General features: G+C 44.9%; 1 protein-coding gene across 1 annotated transcript in view; it reads right to left on the bottom strand.

The window, feature by feature from the left end:
• ARID1A (AT-rich interaction domain 1A) overlaps positions 1–17,912 on the bottom strand; it is a 1,380,737-nt gene that overhangs the window by 264,458 nt on the left and 1,098,367 nt on the right. The window lies entirely within an intron of this gene.

Genomic DNA, 17,912 nt, shown 5'->3' with positions numbered 1-17,912 from the left:
TACAATTATTCCATTATCAAAACAAAAATACATAGGTTAACTACATGCAATGTAAAAACATGATTCACACAAACATTTAAACAACATAATCCAAAATATAAAATAATACAAAGTGGATGGGAGAGTCGCAACATAGGACAACACTAACATTTCACATTTCATGATCCCAGTTGCCACCTCATGGAAATATCCTTGCTCGCCGTTAGGAAAGATTTTCTTTTTGCACCTTTCCCTACGCACAACCCCCTGTCTTTTTTACTTTTTTTTCTTTCAAACCTATCCTGATTTTTGGAGGCCATTAAAACGTCTGCTTTACTTTCCTTGCCTGTTTTGCTCATACTTACGCGGACATTGATCGTACTGAGAGACTTTGTTTTTCTCTTGGAATTCTTGTATTTTTACAGTTGCACCCATCACCATAGAGTGATGTGCAGTTAGGATACTATCATCCTCATATCTTTTTACCCAATGTCTTATTACTTTGATTGCTAGCCCAAGAAACTGGTGGAAGCTGTGTGATTTGTTTATTATGATTTTTTCTCATGCACCTTTGCATCTACTGCAAATGCCTACTAAAAGGTAGCTAGTGCCCTGAAACAGCGGTGCCACAAGATTTTCACATGTTCTTTGGACATTAGATCAGGAAATGCCATATATTGTAACCCCTTTCTCAGTGAAAGCGGCTTCTTTCAGGGGCAAACATGCTTTGTGTGCCTGAGCCAGAAGAGGGGGCTGGGACTGTCTGGTCCCAGTCTATATCCTCTGGCGTCTGAATTGCAGGACAGATATGATGACCAGTGGTTGTCCACGATTGGACAGCCCTGGGATGTGTGACGGCATCAGGAAGTACACACAGACAACCGAGTAAAGCTTGGGTCACAAACATGTATTTAAATAAAAAGGATTGGAAAAAGGCTCAACTTGCCCTATGCTAAGATTTCCCTACTTAACTGAAACTAACGATAGTATAGATCAGGAAGTCCAAAGCCAATGTCTTTCTGTGTCCAAAAACCTATACCTGCCCCCACAACTACATGAATATAATGTGTAGGGATGTCAGCATCAAAATTAGAGGTGTTCAAATAAATGTTTAGAGCTTCTTCCAGCTCTTGGTTGGAAAAGGTTTTTTTCCCCCTTGCTCACGATTCACGATAGTTCACTTTGTCAAAAAGAGAGGCTCCCTTCCCCAAGCTTTCAAGTCTCTCAATGTTCCAAAACACAATTCCTTGGGACACTCCCATCTTTTCTGGCGGAGTTGCCTTTCATCAATATCACAAAGCTCTCACAAATATCCCTTAGCTCTAAGTCGCACACAAGTTCATGGGTGATTTGAGTGGCTTTTACTTTAGATGACGTATTCTGTCTAGACCCAGTTGTCGGATGTTAGGAATGATTTTCTATATTCTGGCCTGGTGGACAGATGTATAAAAGGCCAACCTATATTGTGAAAGGGACAACTCTGGGGAGCTGTAGCCAAAAACAGTTCAGGTAGCAGTGACAATATAGGTCGGCCTTCTAGACATCTGTACACCAGGCCAGAGAATACAAAATCTGTCCTAACAATTGGTGTGTGTTAGGCAAGGATTGATGTAGGAACACTTTGTGAGACTACACAACCCTTGCCCTCTTGTTATTAGGTAACCCACCTTTTGGTATAGGCCTGTACTACACATGTTGGTAGTGTGACTGAGCAGCCAGGCTTATCTCAAGAGGGTTATGTGAGCTGTAGAGCTGTAGCAATGAAATCTGCAAATGCAAGTAGCCAAGCAACTCTTACACTCAAGGTTTCAGTTATAAATAGTTATTTATTTGCCATCTGTTTTAAAATAAGCATTCTTTAAAAATTGCAATATATGTAACAATCAAATATACTTTAAAATACTTTTCAAGAATCAGCATACACTTTGTAGATACTCTTTACAGATGTTTTTTACACACGTCCTACATCAAGAGGTGACTTCATTAACAAGGACAGTAATTGCATTTATATATCACTAGTACACTTTGTAGATTGAGGTTGCAGAAAGGAAAGGTTAAAGGAAGGAAAATGGTTAAACAGGTTCTCAGGGCATGCAAGTATACTTAAATCTTCCAATGAAGTCTAGACAAAACCTTTCCCAGCAATAACAGTCGAAAACCAAGTTATCACCTCAAAGGGACAGAAAATATGAAAGTCAATGGACTAGAAGAGTCTGCAGGGAGCCAGGACAGCCAAAGTCAATTGTTGAACCATCTATGGAGCTGAGCCACTTAGTAGTTAATAAACGTCTTGCACAAAGTTAGAGAGTTTTGTAGACAAATCAATGTAGGGTCATACGCTGTTACACTTGTGGAGGTTAGAGCTGAAATCAACTAACTAAAGTAGCTACTGCAAGTCTGAACTGAGAAGAGCAAAGCTAAAGACACTGAGGCAAGTACCCCAAGTCTTTGGTTTGAAGAAAAGTGGTCCAGCTGGCTTCAGTCCTGTTGCAATGATGCAGATCCTGGGTTCCTGAGCCTCAGTCTTGGGGACAAGAGGGGGGGATGTCTGGAGGACTCCTGCAGCAGCAATTTGGAGGTCGGGGGCAGCTACGGACTCTTTTCGGCTCTTTCAGCTTGCGGAAAACAGCACCACGGCGGATCTTGGATACCAGTTGGGCTTCTATCACTCCTTGGGTCCTGCACTCTGGTGAGAGGACTCTAGCTCTGGTCGTCCTTCTGGAGGGTCCTTGGGAGACTCCTGGAGCTTCCTCACGCTAATTGCTAAAGGTCTGAACACTCTGGTGAAACGGGAATCGATCCTGAGGCGGCTATAAAACCTAGAAGGAAGAGCATTAGTGTACCCTACTTAGAGGGTCAGATTGTGATGGGAGGCGACTTAACGTGGTTCCTGACCCAAACTAAGACAAAACGCATAACCCCTCCTTCAGAGATTTTAAAATAGCCCCTAGTATTCTTCACCTCTTCAAGTCCCTAGATGTGGTGGACGCTTGGAGATTATATCATATCCAGAAGAGCGGGACTTCACCTTCTTTTCACAGGTTCAGCGCTCCTCCTGCCATATAGTTTTGATACAGGTATCACCCCAGCTTATGTTGTTTGTTGATCAAGTGACTATAGCTCCCAGGGTTCTTTCAGACCATGCCCCGTTACTCCTACAAATTAAGGCTTGGGATTCAGCCCCATCTTCCAGACCCCAATGGCGTCTTTATGATCCGATCTTAAATGATATGGCCGACAGACAAGATAGCAAAGGCAATATGAAATTATTTCTGGGAGAACCCCACTGAACTAACATTTCCAGCCACGACATGGGACTCTATTGTAAGGTAGGCCCTAATTACAGAGGTACACCTTAATTTTTTAAATTTTTTTTTTATTTTTTATTCAGTTTTTACAAACCTTTAAAAAAGAGAAAAAAAACAAACAGCAAACAGCAAAAAAACAATTTAAGAATCCGCTTCCTCTTCCCCAGTCCGTCGTCTGGTTCACAGCCTTCATCACGAAAGTGCGGATAGTAGTGCCACTACAGGTTGGTGACAGTCTTAGTGTCTACAGTCTCCTTTAAGATACGCATGAAGGTGATCAGTGCGCATAAGACCAGTCTGTTAGAGCCGTCAAACAGCGCTCTCCACCAGTCCTCTTTAGAAAGGAACTGGAATTTGTTTGTGACTGGCCCAAAAATGATGTTTCTTTGCTGCTCCAGTCCAGGACATGACATTGTCAAGTGTTTGAGAGTTTCATTATTGACACCACAAAATCGACACGATCAGTCCGAACCATCGGACTGGGACCAAAAGTTTACGCGCTCCTTAGTAGGCAATGCATTGAGCCTAAACTGCATAAATAATGTTCTTGAGCGTTGATCCGGGAAGCGCGCTAGGTATTCCGGTAACTGGCCATAAGCTCTTGCTTCCCCGAGTGCTTCCCTCATCGTCCGTGAATCAGATCTCAGTTTGCATGTATTAATCCAGTCGGGTCTCCACATCTTCAGTTTCGCTGAGTCTGGGTTTTCAATCAGAGTTTGCACCGAAATGTCATATGTGTCCAACACTTCTAGACACAGTGCATTCCATTGGTACAAGATTGTCTGTGTTTTTCAGTCTCTGGGTCGTGAAGTATTTCAATTTGCTGTGGTGGATTTGTTTGTACTGTTTTCCTAAATAAACTTAGGTGGTTCCAAGCAACTGGCTTGGATTGAGATATATCCAAGTTCATATCTTATGCAGGCCGTTGCGATTCCTCTAGGCAAGTGTAGTACTTTTGACCAGAAGATGTTCTCAAGCGAGTTACGTACATAATGCCGGCAGCCGAAAACGTTTTCACCACCATATATCAGGACCGGTACCACTTTCCGCTGGAAGAAAATCAGTCGGTTTTAGGGAGAGTTTGCCGAATTTATTAATCAATGACGCCTGACATGCCAGCTGTCAGCATTTGCCTTTTGTTAGCTCCACCCATGGTGCGTCATTTCTACTGGCACTAATTCTCAGCCCTAGATAAGTGGTGTTCTTTACAGTCCTGATCCGCTCCTTCTCAAGGTACCAGTTGAAGTTTTTCTGGTTTCCGCTGTTACCCATACATTTTTCAAATATCAGGATTTCACATTTCCCCTTGTTGATAGTAAGGCCATTCAACATTAGATATTTTTCCACAGCGCAAAGTTTGCATTGAAGGCCTTTGGGTGTCGAATCCAAGAGGATAAAATCATCCGCGTAAACATGACGGTCAATATGAGTGCCATGTATTTTGGGTGGGAACGTATTCAACTCCTTGAAGATCTCTTTGATGTCAGATATAAACAAGTTAAAAATGCTGGCTGCTAGCGGGCACCCTTGTTTCACTCCCCTGAACGTATCAATTGGTGCTGATAAGTTTCCCTTGAGATCTAATCTGACTCTAATTGAAGTGTTTGTGTGCAGTTCACGAATGGCAGCCAGCAAACTAGGACAGTTCCATGTTTTCCCCAAAGCAGGTCTCTGTTTATGCTGTCGAACGCTTGTGATATGTCTATTAGGGCCAAGTAGACCTTAGAATTCGATCGATGCGCTTCCATCTTCAAAAGATTCAACAGGAGATTGACACCACAGCCCACCCCTTTGACGAATCGAGTTCGTCTCGGGTCTAGCCGATTGCATTCAGTAGACCACTTCTGGAGTTGGTGTTGCAGGAGGGTTGCATACACTTTCCCTAGCACGTCCAACAGTGCAATGGGTCTATAGTTCTTAGGGTTTCTTCTGTCTCCTTTTTTGAAGATAGGCACGATTACAGCAGATTTCCAAGATTTTGGAGTTTTGCAGGATTCAATAACTCTGTTAAACAGGGTTATGCAAAAGTCTGACCACTCTTCAGGGTGGCGTCTAATGGAGAAATTTGTGAGGCCATCAGGGCCAGGTGTTCTGGAATCGTACATATTCTTAATGACTTGCAAAATATTTTTTTTTATCAAACACAATCTCCCAATGCGTTAGAAAGGGAGCTTCCCATTCTTCAGTTAGTGCATTTTTACGGAAGAGGTCAGAACGATATCCACTCCGCCTCTAGTACCAGATTTGCCTGCAGGGCGTGTTGTGGCGCAAGATTGTTATTTATTAGTCTCCAGTAATCTGCTGAGTTGCGACTCACCATTTTAGACATCATGAACTCAGCGTCATTTTGTAGCATGATGGCTTTGTGAGACTTAAGCCAGTTCTTGTAAGCTTGTTTAAGCTTTCTTCTTTGTTCGCAAATATCTGCAGCAGGGGTATTTAGCACCTTTCTCAGAAGCTGTCGCAATGTTCTTTTTCCGTTGGGAGATTTCTAAATCATATTTGTGTTTGGGTGTGAACTCAGCATGTCGTAAGTTATTTTTCCTTTCGACATATTGGGACAAGAGGTGATCATATTCCAAAGATCTGGGATTCGATTGAAATTTGGCTGAGATGAGAGTTACGTCCTCATTGTCAAGATTTAGACAAATTCTGTCCCCTCCGGTTCTCACGACGTAGGCCCATTGCTCTTGTTTGTGATGAGTAGTGGAATTGAATTTCAGGGTCACCATATCATGGTCACTATGAGTCATTTCTATGACTTCAAAAGTGTTGGATCTTATGTGGATGTTGCGACCTACAAATATGTAGTCAAGAGTTGAACTTTGTCCGCCTCTTTTCCACGTCGGTGCAGCCGGAATGTCTCCCGGTGTTTGGCCGTTTAGCATCGTTAGCCCACGAATGTCCATTTCCAAACACCATTGTTTAATCAAAAGTTCTTCACAATTGGTTAGTTTCTTTTTGCCGGAGATTAATTTCAAGTGAGTGACACAGTCGATGTTGAGGTCACCACAAATGATCAAGTCCTTAGATTTGTCTATTTCCATTAAATCGTCAATCACAGTTGTCACTTGGTCGATAAAGGATTTGGCACCTTCAGCATAATGGTTCCAATAAAGATTGATGATGTAAAGTTTCGGAACCTGCGCCTGTAGTTACTCAGTACAACGGATCGCAACCACCTGAATGAATGGAGAGAGGTTAGAACAATTCTCAATCCTAATGCCAGAATCAATCTTTACTGCCACCAAGAGCCCAGCTATAGGGCTCCCTTTGGCCTGTTTAATAGCAGGATTGTGCACCATTTCGAAGCCTTCAAGGATTGGAGTTTCGTTTAGCCACGTTTCTTGCAGGCAAATGAGATCCAAGTCGACGGCCCAGCCAGTATTAAACAAATGCGTGAAGTCCCTAGTGTTCCAGGATCCCAAGGTGTGGTTTGGGCAATGGTTTGGGGCCTGGCGTTACTTAGATTGATCAGTGTTCAACGTACCGGCAACCCAGGACCAGTCGTTTTCTTTAACCGCCTGAGAAGCAAGTTCCTGTGAATTGTCTGCATTGTGGGTGGCGCTGTTCACTCCTTGGATAGTTATCCTTATGCAGTCATTCCGTGACATTTTAGGCAAGTTCTCAGTCTGAGAACGCAGTTTGTGATACAGTCACTGGGCGTGTCACCAAGGAAATTTGATTGACTGCAGACACATCCGGCTGTTTCGCTCCACTATTAGGTGCTCTGCAGAAATCTTTTTCCATTTATCTGGATGCAGGTCTCGTCTGTGCTATAGAGATGTCAAAGCCCAACGACATTAACACAGGGCCTGCTTCTAACAACGCATCAGCTATAAGTTTGGACTGCAGATGTAATATTACCGCGTCGTTTTTTGGATTTGCAGAAGAATTCCACAATCTTCAGATCGCCAGATTCGATAGCTCTGAGGCTCGGAACAAGATGACAACCTCAGTACATTGTGGCGATTCAGAATTAGAGCGTCCGAGGACTCTATGCGTTCCAAGAGTATTTGATGAGCCATTTGTATATTTAATGTGTTTCTCTTTTTTGGTCCTTTGGAATTAGAGGAGCGTTTTTAGAGCTGTCTCTCCCAGTACATCTCAGTTCAGTTGCAAGATCAATACTCGACTCTGGCTGCATGTCAAGTATGCAAGCCTTTTTTTTTTTATCTTTTTGATTGTGGGATGTATTAGACCATACTGATTCCGACCATACTGATTCCGACTTACAGCAGCTGTCGGAAGTTTGAGGTTCTATTTTGTTGGTCTTCGCTACTGTCTTGCAACGTTTTTCGTCGAGTGTCATAAACATGGACTCAGACTTATCAAGGAGGTCCTGCGATGTTACAATTTGCTGGATCACTTCACACAGTCTTACTTCTTTACTGTGTTGTGGAGGCAATGTAGTGCCGTACGCCTTCGCTGTACAAGGTATTACAGGCACAGGAGGTGCTTTGGCCTCCAATTGTGGTGGGGCAGACAGTTGTGGCATTTGGGAGACTGTCAATACTCCGTCACCGTTGCCAATCGTTCGCTCGTTGTTGGATATACCGGCCACCTCTCATTTCCTCAGTCTGACACGGCTCCGTCCCGTCATCATCGTCATAGGTTGACATGTTCATTAACTCTACAGGGATATTACAAGTGTCATTTGTTGACTCAACAGCTTGGTCAAGCACAATTACAACTTCATAAGTAGGGACTTTAGCTTCTCCCCGTTTCTCTTTCACGATTGTGCTGTTCACTGTGACATTTACAGTTTTGATATTTCTTAGGAACTTCCGCGAGTCCTTTCCACACTTCGTTTTCTTCAAACGTTGATTTTTGGATTTTTTTGCACAAATATCTCTGGGGTTGTTTAAAGTCCCACTAGAGTTAGAGGTGTTCTTAGAAGTTTTGAATATGTCAAAGAGATCAGGGGAATTGGCATCGGTGTCCGTTTGTTGATACGGGAGCCGTGCCTACCAAAGAACACTGAAGGTGCAGGTCAGAGGAGGACGCCATTTCATGATCTAGGAGAGCCAAATTGCCTGAAGATTGACTCGCCAAAAGAATGTTGTGAAATTGCGTAGATTTTGCCTTTTCTTTTTCAGGCAATGAGAGAGCTCCAGCCACCTTTAAAGCACTTGCTTCACCTTCAGGAAAGGCAGAGGGAGGGAACTTGTGTGACGGGATGTCTCCATCTATAGTTGTGGCTGTTAGATCCGTTATGGCCTCGTTCCCTCCAGTAACATTTGAAGTTGGACTCTCAAGTGTTAGATCTGTTGTGTGCAATAGTTTAATTGCAACTTCATCCACCAAGGGCAAAACAGTTATGATGGGGAAAGGGCCTCTAGGATTGCAAGAGGGGTCGTATCCGTACATATGTTTCCCTCGCCGTATCTTTCATGCTTGTTCTCCCATTCAGAAAGTGTTTCGGACTTTTGTTGGAATAAGTTCAGCGCTTGTTTTGCCACTTCGGCTAGAAGTTTCTTGTCCAAGTTAACATTTTTGGCGAAGTCCACTAATGACGCCATAGCCACCTCTGTTTTATTTTGCGTTCGGGCCAATGAGACTTTATGTGCATTGTTTGTGTTTTCGATGGTCAAAAGCTTAGTATTCATCATCGATACTAAAGTTACAAGTTCTTTTATGTTTTCATTAATATGTTCATACATTTTGAGAAACGGAGCAGTTGTTAGAGTCATGGACGATATTATAATGGCTTGAAGGTCTCTCGTTGGAAGATCTTGTTCCACGTTGGCAGCATCGTCTGCTTCTAATCGTACACAGCGCTTTCTGTAGAATGGAAGACGTCTGATTTTCGGGAATGGACGCTCCATTATAGAAGAGCCAGAGGAGGATAAATCAGACGAAGAATCAGGTTGCTCGTGATTGGCAGCTGGCCTTTCCTCACCCAGGGGCTGCACATTTAGTGGGTCATTTTTTGATATATTTCAAGCGGGAAGGCACCCATTTTGGGTTTTTTCGTTTGTGAGCATAGCAAGTTAGGTGAAATGCTCGAGTCAGCTCTTCTTCTTTTAAATAGGCCATTTGCGTAAGGCATCTGCATTTTACTGTCTTTGACTAGAACCGATGGACTTGGAGTTGGACTCTGAGTTACAAGGGGCTTCACAAAGACCTTAAACCTGTCTGACCTTTCACTTAACGTTAATTTATGGCATCTATCTTTGTTCATCCTAGTGAGATCTGTTAGTAGTTTATTGACGACATCCAAGGAGTTTCTACGATTTCTGTCTCGTTTTGAATTGATACTCAAACTCACTCCTAGGAGCTGTAGTAAGTAATGATTGATTAGGAAGCACATCTTTAGTTGGGTCACAACCTAAGTTTGCGACCGCCTGAGGTATTCTAAATACATTATCATCGTCAACATTATCATGAGTCAGTTCACAGGAATTCAGGGGAGACGACATCAGGTTTTCATATGCGCTGTAGAATCTGGACCGCGGGGACCCAATACTTGACTCATCACTTTCACCCGTACAATGGTTATGTTGGCGTGGAATTGGGGCCAAGAATCCAACGTCAGCATCGACGTAATTTGTCAAGGGATCCACACTGTCCGCAGATTCCACAAATGCCACATTGTCCAATGCTACCAAGGACAGCGCGCGCACAGAGCAGGGGCTTGAGCCATTGTCCGCGTCAAGTTGCATACAATAAGCGAAATGCACTTCGTTGGCCGTGGCCGCTATTACACTCGCTTCATTGCGAGATTTGTGTTGTAACAGTTGGACAGGCAGTTGAGCAGGCAAAACGTTAAGATCGACATTACTAGTTATGGAATTCATTGTTAGTGTTTCATCCCGCAAAGTTTCTTCCCCCATTGCAAGCAGGTTATGTGGTACGTAGGACGGATTAACCACATTAGGGGTGTTGGGGATGTAAACACTTACTTGGTTTCGGCTCTCTGCAGTCCATCCATCCAACATGGAGACACCGGCACCGATGATGACACAGACCCGAGTCTTGAAGCAACCAATGGGGGGGGGGGGGAACTCGGCTGCCGGCAAGGAGGATTCCACACCCGGCTTAGAGTGTCATTACCCAGCTTCCGTTCGGCCCGTGTTTTCACAGCCGTAGTGTTTGCTTCCACTTTCATAGTGACGCGCATGGTTAACGCGGCTGGAGCAGGACACAGAGAGTAGACTGAAGAGAGGCAGGAGAGAAACCAGGACGCCTCAGACTCTCACTGCGCCAAACAGTCGCTCAACAGTCACCGGCCTTTACCCCTGTCGGGCTTAACGCCACAAGGGTGGTAGCCTCTGTGTTTTCAAGGCGGCCTGAGTCACGTGATTGGTCACGTGTCCAATGTGGCCCCGCCTCCTCCAGGAAGCGCAGAGATGCCGGAAAGAGCCCTGGAGCAGCCCGCAGTGCCGGATAAAGTGTAGAACGTTCTGTGGGAATAAGAGGTTTCCTTCGAGTAAGCAGCGTACCCCTTAATTATACAGGTACCCCTAATCACGCTCACACCAGATTTATCACCCCTTTAAGGAATTAAGGTCAAGAGTCTATCTTTCAAGGATAACACATTTACTCTTTACAGAAATGATGATAGGAGCAAACAACTCTGCTGCCTGAATGGTGTCCCTCAACCACCCCATTCTCCTGCAGACTGGAACCAGACAGGAGCTTACATACTCTTGACTTGGTCACTGAATACTGGCATGACTCCATCCAAAACTGTCGTCCTTCCATACAAGGGATGCTCCAATCTTCCCTTCTTCATGGTCAGATTTCTATTTAGGACATGCTACTCAACATATTGCTAGCCTATGCAAGAATACACTGTAGCTCATGTTTTTCATTGTCTTGCCACATGAACATGTATATATATAAAAACATTTTCCCGTCATACTCTCCATATCTCATTCATTCGACTGATATTTTTATCTGGTTTTATAATCTCCTCAAAACCTTGTTTTCCATAACTCTCCATTGTGTGCATGAGCCTTAGACAGCAAAAAGCTGCTGAGTTACGTGCTGCTCTGCCAGAGCTAGCGAACACCACGGCAATGTCTGTAATCTAACTTTAGCACAGGCCACATTCATTTTGTCAGAGCCTGCTTCTACCGTGCTTTGAGAAAAACTAAGATTTTACATATGTATTCAGCTAATAGTTATTTGCAAATTATATTTAAATAATAACTGCCTTCTCTTAGTGCCCACCTATGTCTGTGTGTGTGATTATATTTGCATGAAAAAAGCTCTCAGTGCTCCTCCCCCCCCTGGTATTTTGTAGTGCCTAGAAACAGTCAACAGAAGTCTTGCCTAATCCTAAGGAACTTGGGAAGGAAGGAAGGCGCTAGCTCCTTCCCAACACTATGAAAGCCGTTATCAGGGGGGTTCCAATAGCTCACACGGCAGCTTATAAAACGGAAAACACAGATCAGAACCCAACTTGAACAGGACATCCCGAAGAATGAGGGGGAATATCAGAAAGGGTGGTCCCCTAAATGCCAAGATCCTTGCACATTCTACAAAATAAACTAGAGGCACAACACGGGGAAGAGACGGCCCAATCTTTGATAACAGTGAAACAGGGATTCTATGCTAAAGGCAATAAAGCCAACTGTCTTAGCGAGAAAACTGGCCCAATTCAAAACACAGAACACTATAGTAGGCCCTTAAGATCATCAAGGGATGACTCAATATGGGGAACAGATCAAACTACAATTAGCGGAAGCCCAACTATCAGAAAAGAATAAGTTACTTACCAACTGTAACGTTCTTTCGACTGGATGTTCCTCCCACGTATTCCTCATCTTAGATATATTCGTCAGCTTGATGCTTCTTTCAGACATTTTTTCGCCAGAGTGCGCTGTGCTCGAGGCCGCGTAGCTTGGTCCCTCGACGGACACCGTCGAGCATCGACGTCATCCGTCATATAAATGGCTCGAGCCGCGCCCGTTGGTTCAGTTCTGTTTTTTTGATGTCAATGGTCGCATCAGTTGTATTCTGTGTCGGCAGATGTCAGGCTCTTAAGGAAGTACAAGTGCAACAAGCGTAAGAGCTGTACGGAGGGGTAGGCTGGGAGGGTCGATGAGGAATACGAGGGAGGAACATCCAGTCGAAAAAACATTACAATTGGTAAGTAACTTGTTCTTCGAATGGATTGTGTCCTCCCACGTATTCCTCATTTTAGATAGACTCCCATAGCAGTTGTAATTTGGGGAGGAGGGAGTACCATAGTTCTTCAATTATGCACAGAATGAAGGACGGATTTTGCAAAAAGGCCTCCTTGGTAAGGTGGTGCTGTCTAAACAATGTTTCGCAAAAGTGTGCATTGATGACCAAGTGGCCGCAGCACAAAGGTCTTGCATTGGGACACCCCTCTGAAGAGCCGTAGAAGTTGCTATGCCCCTGGTTGAATCAGCCCTTAAACCATCTGGAGGCTCCTTCCCAGCCAATTTTTAACATTCAGATATTGCTAGGATAATCTATCTGGATATAGTTTGTCTAATCTTTCTACTCTAGATATGTAGAAACTGAGAGCCCTTTTAGGGTCTAGTCTGTGAAATCTTTCCTCTTTACTAGCGTGCGGAGGAGGATAAAAAGATGGTAAAGTGATTTTCTGTGACAGATGGAAATCCAAAACTATTTTAGGTAGGAAAAAAGGCATGACCTTTAAGACTATCTTTATGGAAAACCGTGTGAGGAGGCTTGCAAGAGAGCATCTGCAACTCACTCACCCTGCGGGCTGAAGTTAGAGCCACTAGCAGAACCGTTTTTAAAGTTAGGAGCCTTAAAGGACAAGAATGCAAATCTCAAAAGGGGCACACATAAGAAACTTTAAAACTAAATTTAAATCCCAAATGGGAACTTGGAAAGGTGTAGGAGGGAACACATTTGTTAACCCTTTAAGAAATTGGATAACTAAAGGCACCTTGAAATATGAAACTTCTTCTGAGGAGCACTTCAAGATGGATAGCGCTGCCAAATATCCTTTAATGGTTCCAACTTGGAGCCCCGAGTTGGCTTAATGTAATAGAAAGGAAACCACCATGGGAGTGGTACATTGAAAAGGATCCACATTCTTATCCCCGCACTAGTTACTGAATTTCTTCCAACGACACTGGTATAAGGATTTTGTTGCTGGCCTTCTGGCCGAAAGCAAAATCTCCATAACGCCATCCGGAAGGTCCCAATCCTAATATCTCAACCTCTCAGAAGCCAGGTGTAAAGGTTGAGTGTCTTGACCTCTGGATGGAGAACCCGACCTTCCTCTTGCGAGAGAAGATCCTCTCTTTGTGGAAGACGTATTGGAGGGCAGATGGACATGTCCAGAAGGTCCGGGTACCATGTTCTCCTGGCCCAATCCGGGGCAATGAGGATCATGGTTTACCTGAACTTTCTCAACCTCCTGATTACTTGAGGAATCACAGGGACTGGAGGAAACGCGTAAAGGAGTGGAAATAGCCAGTCCACTACAAACGCGCCCCCTGGAGCTCCTCTCGGGGGAAATTCCCTTGAGAAATACAGTTTGCACTTCTGGTTGGCACCGGTCACAAACAGATCCACTTGAGGGGTTCCCCAAAGGGAAAAGATCTCTTGAAGGACTTCCTAAACTAGCTCCCACTCCTGGGAGACTGTGCCCTGCCTGCTCAGAGTGTCCGCCGCCGTGTTCAGCTCTCCGGCTAGGTGAACTGCCAACAGAGATTCCTTCTTGCATTGCCCAGAACCAGAGCTGCATTGCCTCTCTGCACAGTGGGAGTGATCCTACGCCTCCTCGTTTGTTGAGGTAGTACATGGCCACTGTGTTGTCCGTCATTATCAGGACATTCTTTCCCTGTACAGAGGGCAGAAAGGCCTTCAGCGCCAGTCTGATTGCCCTCAGCTCCAAAGGGGTGATGTGTAGTTTGGACTCGGGGGGAGACCAACGACCGCTGACTGTCAGATCGTTGGTGTGGGCTCCCCACCCTGTGAGTGAGGCGTCCGTCACTACAGCTATCTCCGGCCATGGTTGCCAAAAAAGTTCCCCTCTGAGGATATTTTCCTTGTGAGCCCACCAAAGGAGACCTTGAGCCACCTTGGACGGGACTTGTAGAAGATCTGACATCTCTGCTGAAAACTGGGACTATTGAATCCTGAGGGCCCATTGAAGGGATCTCATCCTCAGTCGAGCCACTGGCACCAGAAAAATGTAGGATGCCTTGAGGCCTAACAACCTTAGGAAGTCGAACGCCAGTAGATGTTGGGCATTCTGAAATTTTGTTACCATCTGCAGAATGTGGTGAGCCCTGAGGTGGTGTCCAGGACCGCTCCGATGAATTGGAGTCTTTGTCTCAGAATCATTTGTGACTTCTTGTAATTGAGGGAGAAGCCCAATTTGTGTAGGAAGTGACATTTCATGGCCAGATGCCCCTGGGCCAGTTCGGGTGAACTTGCCCTGATTAGCCAATCGTCCAGATAAGGGTAGATGCGAATCCCCTCCCTCCTGATACTCGCTGCTACTACCGCCATTAGTTTGGTGAAGACCCTCGGGCGGAGATCAGCCCAAATGGCCGAACTCGAAACCGATTGTGAGATCCACCAATTGCGAACCTCAGGTACTTTGTGCTTGAGATGGATTGGCACATGAAAGTAAGCATCTTGAAGGTCCAATGAAACCAGCCAGTCCAGAAGCTGAAGAGCCTGAAGGATCTGAGAAAGGGTTATCATCTTGAACTTGTCCTTCCTAAGGAATTTGTTCAAACTTCTCAAGTCCAAGATGGGTCTCAATCCTCCGTCCTTCTTGGGAATGAGAAAATAAGGGGAGTAACCAACCCTTGTTCCTCTCCGCTACAGGTACATGTTATATTGCACCTTTCTCTAGCAGGGTTAAAATCTCCTAAACAAGGAGTGGGTCTGGAATTTTTATAGAGTTGACTCCCGGTGGATGATCTTGAGGCCTTTGATGGAAAGGGAGACCGTAACCATGGGTCACTATCTCTAGTGCCCAGGCATCCGACGTAATTCCCTGCCATTCGTCCAGATACTGAGTGTTTCTGCCTACCACCGGGGTCTTGTGCGTTAAGACCTCAATGTGGCTTTGCAGTGGCTAAGGAGGTAGTAGCCGCTGCTGTGGTTGATCTAGCACCTCTCCCTTTTTCACCACGAAAGGTTTTTCTTTGTTGTCCCCTCTGACTGGCCTGCCCTCTCTCTTTTCCAAAAGAGGAACAGAAGCGAAAAGGGAGACTCTTCCAGGTAGATGACCCTGCGTAAGAGTGCTGTTGAGGTTGCCTTATAGCAGCGCTGAGTGATTTTGCTGCCGCTTTTGAGGTCTGCAGCTTCACCAACCTTTCGCCCGCCTTGCTGCCAAACAACCTCAAGCCGTCAAAGGGCATATTAAGTAACCTCGATTGTACATCAGATGCGAAACCAGATATCTTAGCCATGCAAATCTATGCAAGACTGCGCTAGATGCCATGGATCTGCTTATACTCTCTGCAGTATCCAGTCCTGACTTGAGGCACTCCTCCATAGCCTCCTTCCCATCCTTTACTATCGCCAGGAAACCATCCCATTTCTCACCCTCTGGGATGGGATCAGCCGCTGCATCTAAACAGCACCACAGGGTGTAAATGAACCTAGCTAATGTACAAGTCACATTAGTAGACTTAAGGGCCATACTACCAGAAATAAAAGCCTTCGTCACCCAGGCATCAATCTTTTTATCGTCCCTGTCAGGGAGCACAGAGGGATAAGCCGACTGTCTATTTGCAGTCGCAGCTTGAATTACCAAACTTTCAGGCGTAGGATGCTTAGATAAGTATTCTGGATCTGAAGGAGGTCTATACCTTCCTACACATTTCTTATTTACAGCTGGTAGAGATTCAGGTGTCTCCCATTTTGTCATAATTCTCTTTAGAAGAGCTTTGTGGAAGGGAAGGACTGGGTCTTTCTGAGGTCCTTCATTAATAATATGTTAAATCGTCCTGGTCATATGTTAATGTTAAAGGACATTTGTACCGCGTACTATCACCACCGGAGTGGTCCCCTGGCGCTCTGGCGGCTCTGAAACAGGAGGGGAGGTTGAGTTAGTGGGAGGAAGCAGGAAAAGTGCAAGAGAGCAGTGATGTGCTGTTGGCATCCTCAGCCCGGTGGGTCAGTTGGCTGGGCCTGGGGTGTTTGCGGCCGGTAGTCGTCGTGTACTGTTGTGCAAGACTGCGTTTTTGTTTTGTTGTTGCAATGTAGTGAAGTTTGTGCGGTTTGTTGTGTTGTAGGTTTTGGTTGTGTTTTGTTTGTAGTTTGAGAGGTGTATGCAGAAAGTGAAATTGTAAGTAGGGTTGGTTAGTTTGCGTCTCTATCCTGAATTGAGGCGCTCGGCTTGCATAGTCTCCCCTGATGCAGCTCTGTCCTGATCTGGGTCCGACTGGTATGACAAAGCATTACTTACCGTAAAAGCATTTGATGGTTGTATCTGCTTAGATTCACATGCTGTGCATAGGTCCGACATCCAGTGGTCACTGCGGAGTATTGCATTTTGTTATTCGTAGTCGAAAAAGGGGACGTCGACAAGGCGTGTCTGTAACACTATCCCTATAGTGACGTGCGGTGTACCCACAATCCCTCACGCGTCGAGGTCCCTCTGTTTGTATTTTTCTGCCCTGAGGGAGCCTTTAGACGTGAGTGAGTACAGAAAAGAGAGATATAAAAGGAAGTCTATGTTCCTTCCATCCGAGCGGGGAGGAAGGGTGGGCGCATGTGAATCTAAGCAGATACAACCATCAGAAATGCTTTTACGGTAAGTAATGCATTGTCTTCTGATGTTTGTTAATCTGCTTAGAATCACATGCTGTGCATAGACTAGCGAGCAGTACCCGGAGTTGGCGGTGGGTTACGAGAAGGCACAGTAGAGAAAAGATGTCTTAATACTGCCTGTCCCACCTGGGAGTCAGATCTAGAGTGTGTATTTAGACAGTAGTGTTTTGTAAAGGTGTGCACAGAACTCCAGGTAGGCACTTTGCAGATGGACTCAAGGGGAACATTTGCAATGAACGCTATGGAAGCCCCAGCGCCTCGAGTGGAATGTGCTCTTGGCTTGAAGGGTAGTTCTCTCTTAGCAAGACTGTAACAGAGAGTGATGCATAGAACAATCCATCTAGATATAGTGGACTTTGAAACTGCATCTCCTTCTCTTCCTGCTGCCACAGAGACAAAGAACTGATTAGTCTTTCTCAGTGGTCTGGTTCTTTCCATGTAACACATGACAGCTCTGCGTACATCTAGTGTATGCAGACTTTTTTCTCCCAAGCTGGAAGGGTTTTGAAAGAACGTTGGTAGTTCTATTGACTGGTTTACATGAAATTTCAAGATGAATTTTGGTGCAAACCTAGGGTGTGTGCGTAGAACAACCTTATCCTTGTGAACTGTTACGAAGGGGTCTAGTACAGAAAGAGCCTGTAGTTCACTTACTCGCCTAATGGAGGTGATAGCTATTAGGAAAGCAGTCTTAAGAGTGAGGTCTTTAAGAGTTGCCTTGTGCATGGGTTCGAAAGGAGGGCCCATGAGTCTAGTAAGTACCACATTTAAGTCCCATCCGGGAGCTGGGTTAGCTATCGGAGGGTGTATTCTCTTTACCCCCCTCCATGAAGGCCTTGATAACTGGTATCTTCCACCACGACACTTTAAGTT

The sequence above is a fragment of the Ambystoma mexicanum genome, chromosome 11 (assembly GCF_040938575.1).
Source record: "Ambystoma mexicanum isolate Mex_15411 chromosome 11, UKY_AmexF1_1, whole genome shotgun sequence".
Classification (NCBI taxonomy): Eukaryota; Metazoa; Chordata; class Amphibia; order Caudata; family Ambystomatidae; genus Ambystoma; species Ambystoma mexicanum.
The sequence above is the reverse complement of the archived record's forward strand: the minus strand, read 5'-3'. Positions and strand labels throughout refer to the sequence as shown.